The sequence below is a fragment of the Danio rerio genome, chromosome 3 (assembly GCF_052040795.2).
Source record: "Danio rerio strain M-AB ecotype USA chromosome 3, GRCz13ab, whole genome shotgun sequence".
NCBI lineage: Eukaryota > Metazoa > Chordata > Actinopteri > Cypriniformes > Danionidae > Danio > Danio rerio.
Window position 1 is genome coordinate 50,904,396 of NC_141023.1, and position 7,696 is coordinate 50,912,091.

Here is a 7,696-nt window from a genome sequence, read left to right on the forward strand (position 1 = left end):
TTAACAAGTTCAGGTGTGTCTACTTGGGGTTGGAACTAAACTTTGCAGAACACCGGCCCTCCAGGACCGAGTTTGGGCACCCCTGCCATAAGCAGTCTTGTAGAGTCCATGCCTCTGTTGCCTGGTGCTGTTTGTACAACACATTGACGACCAACAGCATATTACTCATGTGGTCAAAATGTTTTGACTCATACGTGTATATGCTAAATGGGTTTAATGTCTTTAAGTGACCCAAAAAAATTTCAATGGATTCAGTCAATATGAAGTATGTTTACAAAATGTTTTTACTACAATGGTTGAACAAACCAACTGCAGTTGAGTAATTTTCTCTTCTTGCCATTACAAATTATCAATGTGCGATGTTCCAACTCACAAATTTAAAGGTAACCTATTGTGCTATTCTGACACACAACATCATTAAACTCAGTAACTGAGCACTCACTGCATTCCACCAGATTCTGCATTTTTTCCCACACTCTGAACTTCAGGGAGGAGATGTGCTCCGCAACGCTGATTAGAGAATTGGGGACTTTTTCTGGTTCGTGGAATGTTATCTGAGCTCTGTAATGGCATTGAGATTAGTAAATAAATGAGCAAATAAATCAATTAAATACTGTACAATGTATAGTGTACCATTACCTTGTTTTGACATTCTTGTAGTTCTGTAGGGAAAGCAGGATCAGTTACTTGTTAATAATTATACATAAGTGATAAGATTTGTTAGCAATACAAATGCATCAGGTTACCTGTAAAAAGAGGCTGTCATCATTAGCAATCTCATTTTCTATGGCCACAACAGCTTGAGAAAATGTGCTTATATCATAAGTGATTGAGTCTGTTGTTTTCTTAATGGCCTGTTTCTTTGTCTCTTCTTCTTCTGCCAGAAGAGCAATTCTTGCAGATTCCTCCTTTAGAAGAAACTGTCGTAGCTCTTCAAACTCCTCGTGAATTTGTTTCTCTGTCTGTTGCCTTTGGTTCTACGTGAAACCAACAAGAAAAAGGCAATGCAGGTATCTGTTGACGGTTAGTGAATCATATGATGTTTGTAAGTCTGAAAGTTTGTTGATACCTTTATGTGGACAGTTATGTCATCACATTCTTGTTTGGCCTCATACAGGCGTCTTAGACTTTTCTTCAGTGGAATTACAATCTGCCGCATTTCCTCCTGAAAAACAAATGGCAAAAAAGTACATATTCCTATTAACATAATAGAAAAACTACATCAGTATTGATTGAATAACTTGTTAATAAAAACTGCTGGGATTTTCACGGCCAACCATCTCTAGGGTTTACAGAGAATGGTCTGACAAAGAATTATCCAGTCAGCGGCAGTTCTGTGGGCGTAAATGCCTTGATGGCAAAGGTTAGAGAAGAATGGGCAGACTGGTTCGAGCTGATGGAAAGGCAACGGTAACTCAAATTACAACTTGTTACAACTGAAGTATGCAGAAGAGCATCTCTGAATGCACAACACGTCCAACCTTGAGGCAGATGGACTACAGCAGCATAAAACCAGACCGGGTGCCGCACCTGTCAGCTAAGAACAGGAAACTGAGGCTACAATTTACACAAGCTCTCCAAACTTGGAAAATAGATGATTGAAAAAATGTTGCCTAGTCTGATGAGTCTCGATTTCTGCTGTGACGTTTTCAATGTTATAACCACAGTGTATCCATCTTCTGGTGGCTACTTTCAGCTGGATAACGCGCCATGTTATAAAGCGCGAATCATCTGAGACTGGTTTTTTGAACATGATAATGAGTTCCCTGTACTCAAATGGCCTCCACAGTCACAAGAGTTCAATCCAATAAAGCACCTTTGGGATGTGGTGTAATGAGATTTGTATTATGGATTTGTAGCCGACATATCTGCAGCAACTGCGTGATGCTATCATGCCAATATTGGCCAAAATCTCAGGAATATTTCCAGTATCTTGTTAAATCTATGCCACAAGAGATTAAGGCAGTTCTAAACGCAAAAGTGGGTCCAACCTAGCAATAGAAAGGTGTATATAATAAAGTGGCCAATGAGTGTAACTGGCATGTACAAACTTACATTACAGATAAACAGCATAGATTTAATCAAAATATTCCTGACAGTTGTACAAAATGTAATGTAGAACTGGGTACCCTATATTACTGTAAATCTGGAGGTGAAGGACAAGCTAATAGAGTTTAGCTTAATACAAGCCTAGCACGTTATTGTCTTGTAGCCAATGGATAAAAAAAAATGACTAGCAACTTTGCTCTGGATAAGCTGACCTATATTGTTAATTATTTGATTTGTAACCAGGTGGACCATGTAACATTTTGAGTGCTTGAACTGTCAAACCATTTTTGTTGTCTATTGTAATGTTCCAGCCTGATCACACAAGGAAACGGGGAGGATGAGGAGTTCAGTCGTACACAAATGTAAGATTTTAAAAATGAGGCGTGGCACCCAACCACACCCCTAAATGCAACCATCACTGGGAATAAGTTTCCTCCGGGTGCTCCGTTTTCCCCCACAAGTCCAAAGACATGCACTATAGGTAAATTGGTTACGCTGAGTTTACCATGGTGACACATGTGTATGTCTTGGTCCTCCAGGTTGGGGGTTGAGCGTTGGGCTAATGACCCACCTCAAAAAAGTTAGATGTTACGAAACAACAACATGGTGCGACTAAATATCAACTTCGATATAAACGGCCCTGGGATTATTATTTGAGCTTTTTATTTATCTTTTCCACCATTTTAATCATTTGTTTGATTTCTTATGTTTAAATGGTTCAGAATAAAGTTGTACTTTTCCCTTTATATTTTGATCAGAAGTTAAAACAAAATATAACAAATATGTATTTTGAAAAATTAGAAAATACTCTCACCTTGAGATCGTTTGCCGCCTCTTCCAAAGGACACACACTGTGGCCTTGGTGTTTCTTGGATGTCTGACAAACACAGCAGAGAACCTCTTCATCAGATTGGCAGAACAACTTGAGTCCCTCCCCGTGAGTGGCACAAAGTGCCTCTGGTTTGGACGTCCCGTTGGATGAACCTATGCTTGGCACTCCAACAGATACTTTTTGCTCCTGTAAGACGGCATCGCACACATTCTTTAGAGCCAAACTCACAGTGGGCTCAGACGGCATACACTTCCTTCTGCACACCGGACATTCCCTCTTAGGTGATTTCTTGTTCCAGAAGAGGTGAAGGCAAAGGCGACAGAAACTGTGGCTGCACTTCAGGACAACAGGGTCAGTAAAAATCTCACAGCAAATCGGACAAGACAGCTCATCCTCCAATGGCGATTTGGTGTGAGAAGACGAAGCTCTTGGCCGCAGGATTGGGAAGGGTTTGAAGCTCGGAAGAGTGTTTGCTCTTCCAGGTTGAGAAGACGCCCTTGGTCGTAAGGGCATGGCTGTGTCGCTGGAATAGTCTGCTCGCTTCTAATACAGAAACCTGATGAGCCAAAGCTGCACCTACAGTATTTGTTGCTACACTAAGTCACAAACCTCCTACAAGCACCTACACTTCCCAAGAACAAGGCTGTCCTCTGCCAATAATTACCTTTTATAGAGCCGTGACTTAAGACTACCATCATCAAATTCTGAGAAGTCAGGTTTTAACCACACCTTGTCCACTTTGTTTTGTTTTTTTATATATTTGGTCTTGGTTCACTACTGGATCAACTGTTGCTTGAGGCTAAAACAACCTCTGCCATTGATCCGTGAAATGTTTGGTGTAAGCATTATTGTTTTGGGAACTCAATGACGCTTGTGTTTCAGTACTTTCCTACTGATGTGGGGACATTTTATGGTGTTACACTTTTGTTTTGACGGTATCCTTTAGGCATTCTGTTGATTATGAAAGTGAGAACATGTCAACAGAGATTAGTAGGGTATTAGTAAACATTTACATCACACTTCAGAATAAAATGCTGGACTGTATTAACCAATGATGGGTCAAACATTTGGGTTTGTCCATATTTAACCAGCAATGAGCAACCCAGCATTTTTAAAGTGTAGGGTTAGAATATAATATGTACTTGAAAAATGACTTCTAGTAATCAAAATGTCGTTTGGAGACCACAAAACTAAAGTGTTTGCAGTAGGGTTGGGCATCTAAGCTATAATGCCGATCCGATACGCATCTCGATACAAAGAATACGATCCGATATATTAGCGATACATTTGTGACATATTGCGATGCAACACGATACGATTCACACCCATATCACGATACGATGCGATATTTCAGCACTAACTTATTAGATCAAGTTTATGAGATGATGTGAAAGAGGATGCTGTGCCATTGAATGAGTTTGATTATTTATAAACCAAGCAAAACCAAGACTTTTTTTTACAAACTGGCTCTTCTCTCAGAGCCAGAGTGTCAGTTTACAGTAGAGGGCCATTTTAGATAATATAGCACATATTATTTAAGTATTTTCAAGATAAACAGAATGTATAAGTGCAATATATATTATAAATGTATATATTTGCACTCTTTCAACATAAATAAATTTAGCATTGCACAACAAGAATTGTGATTTAACTTTTCAACTATGAAAACAAGTTTTACAAAGATATATTTTGCCACTGATTATTCAAAACTTAAGGTTGTGAACTAGCAGTGTTATGCTGCTTTGAAACATCACTGTCACTGTAAACAACAGGCTAATAAAAATATAACAAACCAGCAATCTTCTTGCTGTGAGGTGGTCAAACTACCCACTGTGCCACCGTGACACCCAATTATTTTTATCATTATCATTATTAATATTATTATTATTATTATTAAATAAAAATTAACAGGAGGAGGTGTTTAAAACCTTCGTTCTCCGTGACACTAGGCTGAATATCTTTGCAGATTAACAATGCAATAGCATTCGTTATTGGCGTAGAGCGAGCAGAACTGTTGCGCATGGAAAAAAAACTTGCAATGCTTTTCTCACCACTTTTGGAGCTGGTAGCTACAGTTGAAGCAGTGCGAAAGCCGGGGATGCAGAAACACTGGAAGATGCTTTCACAACAACACCGTGGCGCCGCTTCAAGTGAGATATCAGATTAGTCGTACTGCCCGCGTATTTTACAGATGCGCGGCACATTTTGCAAATTGCATCTGTCCTGTCATGTCGTCCATCCTTAAATCCATAATGTTGCTTGCCATACTTTAGATTTAAAACTCAGTGGGGAATAAAATGTTTGTTTTGCTTCTCGCGCTTTCTGAGGGCGCTCCACTAGCTTCATCCGCACACCTGATACACTGAGTTGTAGTGAAAGTGTGCACATCCGCAAATCCGTTGCTAAGGCTTACTTTATGTAGGTCGATTAAATTATGCGCCAAAAACAGGTTGACAACTCTTGTTAATAAATAAAAAATACATTCTATATAAAAAATATAAGCTGTATCTCGGAAAAATCGATGCATCTCGCAAAAACCGATGCATCTCGATTTGCTTCCAAAATTTCATTCATCCTCTGCTGCTCAACCGATGCACTCGCATCGTGCACGCGCATGACCGCGTATCGATACATATCGGTTAATCTTCCCATCCCTAGTTTGCAGATATTAAGCAGACAGTACACTAATTTTCTAATGATGTTACGCCGTCAATTCACTTAGAATTAACAACTAGTATTTAGTTGCATCTCTTGTGACCACAAGAGCAGGGACCCTTCTCTCTTATGTTGTCACACTCAACATCACTTTTGCTGGAGCACATCAACAAATTGTGGCTGAACAATGAAAAACCAATACTGTGGAAATACAAAGTCTACACACCTCTGTTAAAATGCAAGGTTTCTGTGTTGTAAAATGAACTACAATCAATAAATTTAGAACTTTTCCCAGCTGTAATGTAATGTACAGTACAACCTACAATTTCATAAAAAAAAACTCAAATCTTTTTGGTATGAGGATCTAAAAATAAAACCAAAATAATGTGTTTACATGAGTGTGCACACCTTTAAACTAAAACTTTGGCCTAATCTTAATTCTAGTTTCGTACCCCTACCTCTTCTCCTTGGCCATTAAAAACGAGTGTGAAGGCGAAGGGCTACAAACTTTACCCCTAACAAATGGGATAGCACTACAAGACCTGCACACGTCGTCATATGTCATCGCGATCTCATGCTTCATATGAGATCAGACGATTGCGACAGCTGTAGTTATTCCAGGTGTGTTATTTTTTTGGTATTTATCTTCAGGAGATCACTAATGGCATATATTATGTTACTATAATGATATAATGTGGCAATAAGACCGTAGCTATACACAGTGGCCAAATTCATCATTGTAAACACACCAAAAACAACATTAACTTTATAGCAGACACTGTAAAAAGCTCATCCCCAGCCACTAGACTTATCTGACAGGGTATTCGAGTGTGATCGAGTGTCAGAATGTTGTGGGACTGCTGAACAGGAGTTATTATTAGGGTTTTATAGATATCGAAATTTAGCATGTTTTTATTTTAGCATTTTTTTTAAAGCATGAAGTTATGAATATATTAAAACATATGCTTATTCGTTTTGAAAAATTTATAATATTGACAAAAAATACTAATTTGTGCATCTTCTTACTTCCGGGTGCAGCGATCCTGCCGATGTGGCTGGTGTATTCTGGAAAATTTTCTTGCCTCTTGGTTTCGAGTGTGGTCCTGAAAAATCTTTGGGCTATTCACCCCTTTCCCTTAGTCCTAGGCCTTCAAGCTAAAGAGAATTGGTAAACCCCTACCTCTTGACGGAAACGCACAAAACGAGGGGTAGGGTGAAGTGGAAGGACTAAGGGGTAGAATGGGGAATTGGGATTGGGCTTTATTGAAGCACCTTTTAGGGTATGAGTTTATCAGCATGGCACATCTTGACAATATTTGCCCACTCCTCTTGCTCACTCCAAAATGCTCAAAATCTGTCAGACTGTGAGGACATCTCCTGTGCACAGCCCTCTTCAGATCACCCCACAGATTTTCAATAGGATTCAGGCCTGAGCTCTGGCTGTGCCATTCCAAAACTTGAATTTTCTATTGGTGAAGCCGTTCTTTTTCTGATTTGTATGTGTGCTGTGTATTGATATCATGCTGAAGGATGAAGTTCCTCTTCATCTTTACCTTCCTAGGAGAGGCTTGAATGTTTGTTTGTTTTCTAGTATTGACTGGTATTTATCACTGTTCATAATTCCCTCCACCTTGACTAAGGCCCCGGCTTCAGCTAAAGAAAAGCAACCCTAAATCATGATGCTGCAAACACCATGCTTTATTGTGGGTATGGCGTTTCTTTGGTGATGTGCAGTGTTGTTTTAGCACAAAACATACTTTTTGAAATGATGACCAAAAAGTTTACCCCTGACGGTGGTGCAGTGGGTGGGACGATTGCCTCACAGCAAGAAGGTCGCTGGTTCCAGCTTCGGCTGGGTCAGTTGGCATTTTTGTGAGGAGTTTGCATGTTCTCCCTGTGTTTGTGTGGGTTTCCTCCAGGTGCTCCAGTTTTCCCCACAATTCCAAAGCATACCTGTCAACCTTCCCGTTTTTCCCGGGATTCTCCCGTATTTTACTGTTCTATCATGCTATCATCCCGTAAAGGTATTTTCCCGTATTTCTCCTGGATTTTCAGTTTTTCTCTTTACAGCCGATTCTCGCTATACGCAACCCATAAAGCCCAACCACCAGGGGCCACCCCTTGCTCTAAAATGTGAGTCCTCTGTGCTTTCGCTTTGTT

The 7,696-nt window shown here is 39.8% G+C and overlaps 1 non-coding gene across 6 annotated transcripts in view; it reads right to left on the bottom strand.

The window, feature by feature from the left end:
* Positions 1 to 3,523, bottom strand: part of trim35-12 (tripartite motif containing 35-12) — a 37,659-nt gene extending 34,136 nt beyond the window's left edge. For 3 of the 6 annotated variants that reach the window (XR_015481192.1, XR_015481188.1, XR_015481191.1), the window contains exons 1-5: positions 2,864 to 3,523; positions 1,070 to 1,165; positions 747 to 977; positions 640 to 662; positions 443 to 561 (exon numbers count right to left, since the gene is read on the bottom strand). This is a non-coding gene — a transcript (tripartite motif containing 35-12). Of the gene's footprint in view, positions 1 to 128; positions 562 to 639; positions 663 to 746; positions 978 to 1,069; positions 1,166 to 2,863 lie in introns of all 6 variants that reach the window. The other 3 variants (XR_015481189.1, XR_015481190.1, XR_015481193.1) reach the window with 2 other exon arrangements.
* Between the last annotated feature and the right edge of the window lie 4,173 nt (positions 3,524 to 7,696).